At 40.4% G+C, this 11329-nt stretch overlaps 1 protein-coding gene across 1 annotated transcript in view; it reads right to left on the bottom strand.

Moving 5' to 3' along the window:
• LOC145437859 (twinkle mtDNA helicase-like) overlaps positions 1-11329 on the bottom strand; it is a 36998-nt gene that overhangs the window by 5314 nt on the left and 20355 nt on the right. The window lies entirely within an intron of this gene.

Genomic DNA, 11329 nt, shown 5'->3' with positions numbered 1-11329 from the left:
GTTTACCTTAGTTTTCTATACAGAAACCGAATAGGCATTTTAAATAAACGTATGCATTATAGCGCCCCCACACGAATGAAATATCAATAATAAACGATAGCACTTATTGAGGTCGAGATAACATTTTCTTCACAATCAATTACCCAGAACAACCTTTGCATAAACGCCTCGAAATCGCAATTGCTGACAGTAAATTCAAAAAATAATCTAATCGTTAATATCGCTGGTCAGCCCGCTTCCAACACAGATAATGCCAAATATCTCGGAGTTTTACTGGACTCGAACATGTCCTGGAAGAGTCATATTCAGTCCCTAGAAACTAAATTATCACCGAAGTGCGGCCTGTTCTACAGCCTTGGGCGCTTCATGCCAGCATGGGTTCTTCTGATACTCTTTAAATCCTTAATCCAATCGAAGTTACATTATGGCATCCTCTGTTGGGGGGCTGCCAGTAAAACTGCACTCAAGCCACTGCAGAAACTACAGCATAAAGTAGTCCGAATCATAGCTAGGGCCCCAAAGTGGCCTGGCTTCCCATCCAATAAGTCGCTGCTGAAGAGATTCGGCGTCCTAAACATAGAACATATGCGGAAACTAGAAATCGCCAAGTTTATGTATCAGTTTCACTGCGGTCGTTGCCCCGAATATTTCAATGACTTCTTTACCCCTGAATCAAAAGCGCACAAGTACAACACACGCGCGTCCACGTCGTCCAAATATCATATGATCGACCGAAAAGATCATCGCTTTATCAAATATGCCGGACCTGATGTGTGGAACAGTATCCCGCCGGCCATCCGACAGTCGACGAGCATGTCCACATTCAAGTCGAAATACAAGCAATTACTACTAAATAAATACAGTCCATCCTCAAGATTACCGGACCACGACTGACCTATCCATGACATGCCGCCCTATTTCTTGTCGCTTTCTTTTTCTATACTATCTTCTTTACTTTCATTCAGTGTGCATGCCTCCTCTTTACATCGCCTAGGCCAATAAAGTGGGTGTCAGATTCCATAGACAACCTAGTCGCTTCGACATCTTCCTTTCTTTCATTGTATCGCATTTTTTGTGGTGTATTGAACTGATAAAATTGCTAATAAACCAATGATGATGAATGATGATGATGATTTATTATTCATTCAAATTTTTTATTCTTTACATATTAACGTACCCGGATCAGTTGTTAAACCTCTTCATTTTGTAATGACACGGATCATCGGCTTCTAATAATAATAAAACAACGATTCCGGAAATTCCCGAACCCGGGACTCAAGTTTTGTTCTTGCTGCATGCCAGAGATGAGCATGGATTAGGATTAGGTTTTGAAAAAACAGGATTTGTGAAATTTTGTCGGATTTGGATTAGAAATTTTTTGCAGAACGGATTAGGATTTGGATTGGATTTACCTATTTTCTGGGAGATTGAAATGTCGTGTGGCGAATGGCGACAAACTTTATTCAGATCAGGTATTAATGTAATTATGGTTACCAAGTTATCTTGAATCAAGTGAATCATTGGTTGTGAAAGAAAATTTTCGAATCCCTCCATTGCATAAATTAGTATTTTTTCTGAATTTCCAGTTGGAATCGGATTAGGATTGGACATGGACTTGAATATGAAAAAGTTATGGATTAGGATTTGGATTTGGATTTGAAGGTTCGGAATTGGATTGGATTAGGACATAGAAATTTCAAATCCGCTCATCTCTGCTGCATGCATAGTTTAGTTGCATAGTGTAGGGCAGAGGTCTCAAACTCAAATGTGCTCGCGGGCCAGTTTTCCTGTTTTGACGACGCCGCGGGCCGCAGCATTTATAGGGGTATTCTATGTCTTTCCAAGTAGGTATTATTTTGCGGGAATGAATCGTCCAATTGAAAGTGAGCCGATCCAACAGACTGACATTGAACAGTTCAATGAACAGTTCAATGAACACACATCGTCAAAATGTGATTTACTCTTGTATCAATTTAGGCATGGCACGAATAGAATGATCACATTTATAACTATTTGAATAGAATTGTTGTTGTACTTGATATATATTAATTATAAGATATAGACACCATATGGCGGACAAATGTATGATACCCTCATAAAAGCTATCGGGTTAATATTTTTCAGCTACTATGAATATTTTGAATTTAACAGCTTGATAATAGAGACTGATCTGATATCAAAACATTTTCAAGTTCAGCATTGTAATTCCAATCCATGATTCGGGTATACTTCTGATAAGTAGGCTAGGCTATTAATCTCATGGCCATATATCTTCAAATTAGGAGCAGAAAAAAATGTAAATATAATATAAATATATTAGTGAATGTGTCCTAGTGATTGAATTGTCGGAACGCCGAACAGCCCATTGCTGTTACATCGTTGGAGCGTCCCACTACGGTACTCGATACCTTTAAGTGGTCATGGTTTAGCGACCGAAGATGTAACTACTAACTAACACATTGCCTATGGTTGCCATAACAACTTGATCAGTTAGCGAAATACCAAGCTGTAACCTTCTATATTACTCCCTTGATACGCGATTAGTTTGTTGCGTCCATGGTTCTAACAAATTCACGGCATTCCGAGTCACCCCAAGTTCACTCGAGTCATTTCCATTTTGCCATCGAGTTAGCCCGAGTCTGAGTAATATAGGAAAGGTCGCGTTTAAGTCCAATTCACAAATTCCAGTCACGAATCGTCTAAAGGTCACGATATGTCATCATGAATTGGAAATGTGGCGAAATAGTGAATCTTCCACTGCATGGTAGCGTTTGCAATTGATGTGATAGAGAAGTTTGATGAATAGTTTGAGGCTTTCGGAGCAATTTAAGAGGGCATTTTCCCTTTATAACCTGAAAAGATATATGTGACACTTATATATTGTCAAAGTAATAAAAATCTAAAATGTCGTCGCGGGCCGCACAAAATACGCAAGCGGGCCGCATGCGGCCCGCGTGTTTGAGACCTCTGGTGTAGGGTTACCACCTACCAGACATGGGGTGATTACTTTATGAATGTAATCGATTGCGATTACGATTACTTCGGAATCACGCGATTACGATTACGATTACGATTACAGCAAAATCACGAAGTAGTCGATTACGATTACGATTACATTGGAAAAGTAATCACGATTACATTTGTTTTGCTTCTTAGGACTATAATCTTCAATGATATATTGGAAGACAATACAAGGATTGCGATGAAAAGGTTTAATGAGACATCAACTCTCTTCATACGTCATTTGCTTATTACGTCATGATATACCAATTGCCCAACTTTATAGTGGATGATTTATCGCATCCAACGATTTGCATTATTGCCAGGTCTTTACCTGCCGCACCCCAAATTCCTTAATAGGGTGGGGAGCGTGCTCGAAGGGGACTCAAAAGTATTTCGTAAACCAACATAAATTATAGAGTATTTTCGAGAATTTAATTAATTCTTAAAAATGTTTTTCGAGCTTTGCGATTCAAATGTCTCTAGTACAGGGGTCACCAACGCGGACCAAATGAGTCGCCCGCGGTTGCTGTAGCAAATATCCAAATGAGAGATTTGAAAGTTGAAGCTGGTTTTATATGAGCAGCAGTTGAACATGGGTCGGCCGACCCCAAGGAAGATACGAACGCAGTCGCTCGGGGAATTGCTTGTCTTCGCCTACGCGGCGGCGCAACGGGAATCTATAGTTAATATTCTCGAGTCTCGACGTGGAGATTGGCGCTTCGGCGCGCATCTGCAGCAACGCAACTGAGCCCAGAGGAGCTGGTGTGAGTCCCAGCGAGTGAGCGTTTTTTGTTCTTGGTAAGGGGCGGAAACCCGGCCCAGTGCTCTGATTGTCTTACTCTAAGTGGAGAAATCCAACTGGACGCGGATAAACGGCGGGAGTAGGTGGCAACCCGTCGGTCGTCGCAATAATCAGTACACACTACACAAGAAGTAGCTTTTTGTTTCAAAACGGTTGGTGACCCCTGCTCCAGTAGATAGCTGGGTTTGAAATGCATACCTCTTCCCCTCAACAAAAAACATGCATAGGCTATTTTATGGGAACAGGCATTTCGGAGCCGGTCATTACCGCGCCACGATCCCACAACACACCAAAAGACATATGCAGTTTCGGCCAACACGCAACTCCACGGGATGTGATACCAAAGAAATACCTTGGCCGAAACTTAGGGTATTCGTCCATTGTCAGTAGCCGCGCTGGGTGGGCGTGACTAATAACTCCTGTCATTCCAATCTGGGCCCACAATGCAAATGCCACCCGGCGCATCCACAAAGGAATAAAGCCATGACAACTTGTGTGTGCGTCTCATAAAAGATATTCTTTTAGTCTGCTACGTTTGGGCGAGTGCAATATCTTTTGATTATACAACAGACTGGAGGTCGCGAATTAACAATATACAATAAAGTAATTATAACAACATGCCAGATGCTATGATTATGAATTACGTGCCCCAGCTCTACAGGTAAATCTGACACTCGGGGCTGAGAGAGGTTATAAATGAATAGTAATATAATGCAATTACCAATATTATTGATTAAATTCAGTTTTGAAAATTGATCAACGGTTGGACAGGGGGACGAATTGCACTACAATGTCCATCGCATGTCTGTTTACTATGTGTGGATTAGGGTTGGATTATCCGGATAACGGTTAACCGGTTAACCGGTTAACCGCAGGTTTTTTTATTATCCGAGATCCGGATATAAATATGCCGGTTAACCGGATAAAATAGTATCGTTAATAATGTGTTTTAAACTTTTAGGATTCTTCAATAAGTCGTATTATCAGTGTTTCGCGCGGCCAATTAGCGGGATACGTCAATTAGCGGGATACGTCAATGCACTGCGTAACGCGACGCAATCTCCCGCTGAGAAGATCGCCAAATTATAGGTCATTGATTGCCGCGATCTCGGCTATCGTCACTGGCCTGATTTTTCGAGTCTTCAACAAGCCTATAGTTCCGCTGGCAGAATCACATCTGCAATAGGCTCTGTGGACATTATACCATCACTGGCCTACATAATCGCATCTGCATTGGCTTGGTGCTCACGATATTATCGCTGGCCTGCACAATCGCATCTGCAATAGGCATGGTACGAACAATATCATCGCTGGCGTAACCATAGTCTCGGGTCTGGCATGCGTTGGCTCCTATCTCTTGGTGGCTTGGAGACAATATGCCGCTGAGATTATTATGATCAGCGATTGTGATTAATGAGTGAGATTGCGAAACTGAATGACATCGAATGTTCGCATTCCGGAAACATGTTCGTGTTCGTGCGTGCAAGCGTAATTGATTTCCGCTGATACTAAATTCGAAAAAAATCTGAACCACCTCGTTTTATTTAAAACACCCCCCTTATTTTTCGGCTGGCTACGGGCCTGATCATGTGAATTTCTCATGGAGGAATAAGAGCGAGCTAGCATGTCGGCCTCAATTCCGGTATCAGCTACTCGACCTTCCAGTACTGGACACCTAAACAGAAGAATGGGCAAAAAGGAAGCACTGCTTACTATATTCCGCCTTGCTTACTATAATTCAGCCCATTTTGTGGAAGCAGAAAGAGCATTTAATACGTCTGGACTCTTTGTTACAAAACTCGGTCCCGGCTACAGGATGCCACTATTGATGCGGTGTGCTTTATAAGGAGGGAGCTGCAAATACACTGTGCAATGATTTTGCGATCCATTTTTCATGCAGACCTCGTGAAATCGATTATCTCACTTAGGATTCACTATCCGGTTAACCGGTGAGCTAAATTCCAAATATACGGATATATCCGTTATCCGGATAGTGAAAATTATTAATATCCGAACTAACCCTAGTGTGGATACTTCTTACGCAATGACGAGCGGAGCTAATACTTCTGACGTAATAATGAGTCAGTGGCGTTGGAAAACAGACGTTTGTGCTATCGCTAACGTGGTATATTATCTCATTCTTGTTCACGAATATTCAGTTTATGTCATAGTCCTTGTACAAACAAAAAGTAATCGTTCTTTCACAAAAAATCGATTAGATATGGGAAGTAGTCGATTACGATGACGATTACTTCGGATTTTTTTTCGAATGTAATCGATTGCGATTACGATTACTTCAAAATGCTGTAATCGTCGTAATCGATTACGATTACTAATCGCGATTACCCCATGTCTGCCACCTACCATAGTCCTCTTCTAAGAGGATTTGTCGTCTTTTTTGACTATTTTGAAAGTGTCCTCGGAGGACGCCCTTTTGTCCTCATTTTTTAAATTTTGCCCTCTTTTTTGAGAAAGTTGTTCAAATTTACGGCCAAATTCGACTGAGATGCCGTAAATCGTCAGCACCGAAGTCGGGCGAAGTGACGCTCCCGCGGGCATTTCGGGAGCTGAGCTGGAATGTTGACCATTTTTTTAGTCCACCGACAACGAAGTGGGAAATTTACCATTTTTTCAGAATTCTCCTCTGGTTTTGCATGTCTGCAAATTCTGAAAAGTGTCCTCTTTTCAGATCTCCAAAATATGGTAACCATAATATAGTGTAAAGGTCCATATTATTGGAAAAGTAGTAGGACGTTATATTTTTTGTCCTTGATAAACTGACTGACCCTTCAGCCTTTATGCTACCCCAGAAATGCCGAGCGGGGAAGGTACAGATACCAGTTTTAGTAATCAGGTCTTTGGTCTAAGCCGACCGGCGATTTAAACGCACGATATATTATTACTTGGTATCTCATAACCGACACATATTTACATACGTGATCAGAGGTGGTCAGTAACGAAGTACTTCTACTTTTTCGAAGTACTCAAGTAGTTTTCCTCCACTTCTGGTACTTACTCAAGTAGATCAAGTTTTCGCTACTTCTACTTCTTAATATTTAGTGATCTACTTACTTACTTTTCGCTGTTTTAAGTTTGTCAAGTAGAAGTAGTTCAATCTTCCAATCAGGAAGACAGCCTGAGAAATTTCGGAGCTGTTTTCACGGAGTATTAACATTTAATTTTCATAAAAGTTTGGTAAAGCCCGGAATTTTCGTCACGCTTCGCGCGCAGTGGATACGGAGTGACCAATATGATTGCACGAAATTATCGGTGAATATACAATTTAGGCGGAGGGTTGGCGTGGTTGCGTTTACACCACATTGTCGCCCTTCGCCCATATTAAATAATTCATCACAGTATATGGCTCATCATACCGTTTGAAACTGTTTCGCAATCTAGCATTTTCTTGTCATATCGTAATCTAACATGTCCATGGCGTGTCCTAATCTGGAAGAGATGGACTTTGGCTTTTTTTAGTTTTAGGGCTCTTTTAGCGTACCACCTTTGAAACTTTCTGGACTAAAAACATGAAATAAATATTCTGCTTTTAGAAGTAGTATTTCACTTTCAATTCCCAGTATCATATACTTCGAGTTATAATCAATATCAGTTCTTTTGTCTGGATAACATACATGTTGAAGTATGCCTTTAATTTCTGGAAATAAAGCTACACAATATGGCATTTTTACGGTCAACCATATTATTTTTTATTAACGTTTACTAATCGCGCAAAGTGTTTACACCGTATCCTATACAACTTCTCCATATTGCTCTTCGACTAAACTACGGCCCTTATAATACGGGGGATGGCGCCATACCATGCTGTTTTCCAAAACGTGCTGTTCGAGAAAACAGAGGATTAGCATCGCATTTCTTATCAATACAATCATTTTCATTCATCCCATGATGTGGACGAATGCTTATGCTATCGAAAATTGGATACCTGCTGGTATGCATCAATATAAATCAAGCTCGTCACCTATCACATAACTCAATTTGCACCTTTTTATAATCCATCCAATCAGGATCGTTTTCACAACTACTTACTTACTTGAGTACTTTTAAAGTCAGCCAAATCTACTTCTACTTCAAGTAGTTTCAGGTTGCTCATGTAAGAAGTACTTCTACTAGTACTTGAGTAGATTTTTTCGTCGCTACTTCTACTTGAGCAGCTTTCTTGACTACTTTGACCACCTCTGTACGTGATAGACTCAAGCTACCGTTGGTGCTCAAGTAGAAGTAAGCATTGTGAATTTCTACTCTACTATAAGTAGCAGAAGTAGCAATCTGCGAGTATATATAGTAGGCTTACCATATTTTCGAAATGTAAAAAGAGGACACTTTTTCAGAAATTTCAGACATGCAAAACTGGAGAAGAATTCTCAAAAACCGGTAAATTTTTCCCACTTCGTGATCGGTTGACTAAATGAAAAAAAAAAAAAGGTCATCACTTCCGCTCAGAGCTCAAAATAACATTTTTTTCTCCACATTGCCAGGTTGATGACTAAAAAAAAGGTCTTCTTTTCGCTCAGAGCTAAAATCACCGCTTTTCCCTCCGAAATACCCGCCGGAGCTTCACTTCATCTGCGCTAATTTGCGGCATATCACTCGCAATTTCCTCTAAATCTGGCCTAAATTCTCAAAAAAGAGGACAAAATCTCAAAAAAGAGGACCAAAAGGCGTCCTCCGAGGACACTTTCAAAAAAGTCAAAAAAGAGGACAAATCCTCTTAAAAGAGGACGTATGGTAAGCCTAATATATAGAGGTAAGTGTTGTATTTCTACAGTACAGTAGGCCTACCCCCTAAAAAACTGATCACTGTTAAGTATAGAAGCCCACAATCACAACCACTGGAGTAAGTTATATATACCCGAGTAATTTAAAAAAGTACAAGTACTTCGTTACTGACCACCGGTGTTGGGCTTGACTTGGCATATCAGAAATGTCGATTGACTCGTGACTCGGAGCAAAATTCACGAGTCAATTTCAAGTCATCACATAATCGATAAAAGTCACTGTATCTTGCATATGGTCGGATTGTTCGCGTATGTTTACCTGAGATTACCGGAGCACGACTGACCTATCGATCTCGCTTCCCATGACATGCCGCCCAATATTTTGTCTCTTTCTTTTTCTATACTTTCGTTCAGTGTGCATGCCTCCTCTTTACATCGCCTAGGCCAAGGTGGGTGTCTGATTCCATAGACTACTCCTAGTCGCTTCGACATCTTCCTGTCTTTTCATTGTATCGCATTTTTGTGGTGTATTGAACTGATAAAATTGCTAATAAATCAATGATGATGATGAGTCTCCATTACTCTTTCACAAATAAATTGACTACAAACAAAGTGATCGAAGCTTACAGCTTAGTATAGTAATGTAATTTAATATGAAAATGTCCTTGTCTTTTCTTATCTCAATCAAACCTCTAGTTTTATTGAAATTGAATCAGGGTTGTAATGACTCGAGTCATGACTCGACTCGAGTCACGATTTTCTGATGACTCGAGTCATTTTTTCAAAACACGGAAATGACTCGACTTGGACACCTATTATACACATACAGACACACACATATTGACTCGACTTGGACTCGAGTCATTGCGCATGACTCGACACTCAGACGGCCAAGACCGACATTTCCTTGTAATTCCGAAGCCAACGCACTATTGGGATTTCGTCTGTTGGTACTGGTACTTGAATATGCGACCAGAAACTGCTAAAAGTTAGGAAAATTGGTATATTATAAATGCGAAACATTCGATATCACCAAACAGACTTAATAAAAGTGAGTTTACCAAGACTTTAACTGGAAATTGAGCATTCTATACAATGACTTGGACTCAAGTCATAATTCCATGACTCGGACTCGACCCTCTGGTCGCTGACTTGGACTCGGTGGTGAATTGAAATGACTCGACTTGACTCAAAGCCTTGTGACTTGGTCACAACCCTGAATTGAATTCAAATATAGTTTATATACTTCTCAATCGTTGAAGCAGGCTCGAATTGAATCATATCAATTTGTAAATGGGTAATGTATTGCATCTTATTAATTCGTTTCTCTATTCTCTATTTTTGCTGATAACTAAACTGAGGCTATGCAATTACTCAAGTAGTTCAACAGTTATATGGATATGTGAGCGATACAGCGCATTCTTGCGTGTATATCTCATTTCAGACATCTAGCAAAATGCAATGCCGTAACCATGCCTCATACTTCGAAAAGGCAACTTGACTTGACTGAGTCAACTCCAAATATCCAGTGACTTGACTTGACTCGAGTCACCTTAGAAAATCGATTCCTCCGCAGACCTCCCAAAAGAAAACACCACATTTCTTACAAATATGCAAATTGCTGGCGAAGATGACAATTATACTGCGAATATGAGCTGGAAGCACAAAACAGTAACAACAAAATCGAATGAACAGTGGAATCTTCAATGATACGGCTGACATACTTCAAAAGAAAGGGAGCTTAAAAATGGTGATTGGAAGTCAACCAGTTGAAAATGATAAAGCAAGATCAACACGATTATCTCAATTAAAAAACACACTATAGTAACAACAAAGATGACTGACAAGAGGGAGTGCAATCGACAATGCTCGTACCACAATGGCTACCTGCACCTGGTAAGGCAACAAGTGATCAGTAGGGCAAGTTTTTGCAACTTTTTTTACAGCTTCCTAGATACTCAGAATTTATGTACAATGTTTTAAGCTGTTTGAAGGGATTTTATAGCGCAACTTTTCTCTTATTTTTCAGACCAATTTATAGTGCTACTTTTATCAAACACTGCCTCAAAATGTAAAGAATTAGGTTAAAAACATGGTATAAACTATTTCTAGTATGTTTCTATTTTCTTTGATTTGCATAACAAATCATATAGATGGGTTTGCTGCATCTCACTGTGTTATCTATAACACAATGGCTTGCAAGCAAGAAGTTCAACTACCCCTACACTATACATACACCAAATCACGGCCCACAACACATCACTGCTTAGTGCTTATACCCAGCGCAAAGGTGCCGAATTAATCATCAGCCTCGCCACTCCACAGCCGTATCCAAGCGTGATAATTCACATTTCTTTCTGTAACCGAGCCAGAGCCGCCGTTGAGTTTGAAGACGTTTTCGGTTTCCACCACTTTCAAGACTAGGTTCAGTTCCTCCTCGGCCGGATCGATATTGGGAGGTAGCGACATAGAGAGAGTGTCGCGATCGAAGCTTATCCATACTTTGCCGAGACATTCGTCGTATCTGTTCTTCACCACTTCCACGTAACTGTGCAGAAATCAGAACTGTACAAATCGATCTGATGACCGACGGCCGACTAACAACAGGTTATTGAGTAGTTCTGGAGGTCTAGTTGCTCATTCAAAATTAAGTTTAGTCGAGAACAACTAGAAAATGCGTGTCGTCAGACTTGGACCAAGTACTGGATTTTCAGAATGCGCAACTAGAACAAACGACCTTTAAAAATGCACATCCGACTCTCTAACACAGAACTAACTAGATTATTTC

The sequence above is a fragment of the Botryllus schlosseri genome, chromosome 4, assembly GCF_051294905.1.
Source record: "Botryllus schlosseri isolate E-star chromosome 4, Bs_hap1, whole genome shotgun sequence".
In the NCBI taxonomy this organism is placed as follows: domain Eukaryota; kingdom Metazoa; phylum Chordata; class Ascidiacea; order Stolidobranchia; family Styelidae; genus Botryllus; species Botryllus schlosseri.
This window is presented reverse-complemented; position numbering and strand designations above follow the sequence as displayed.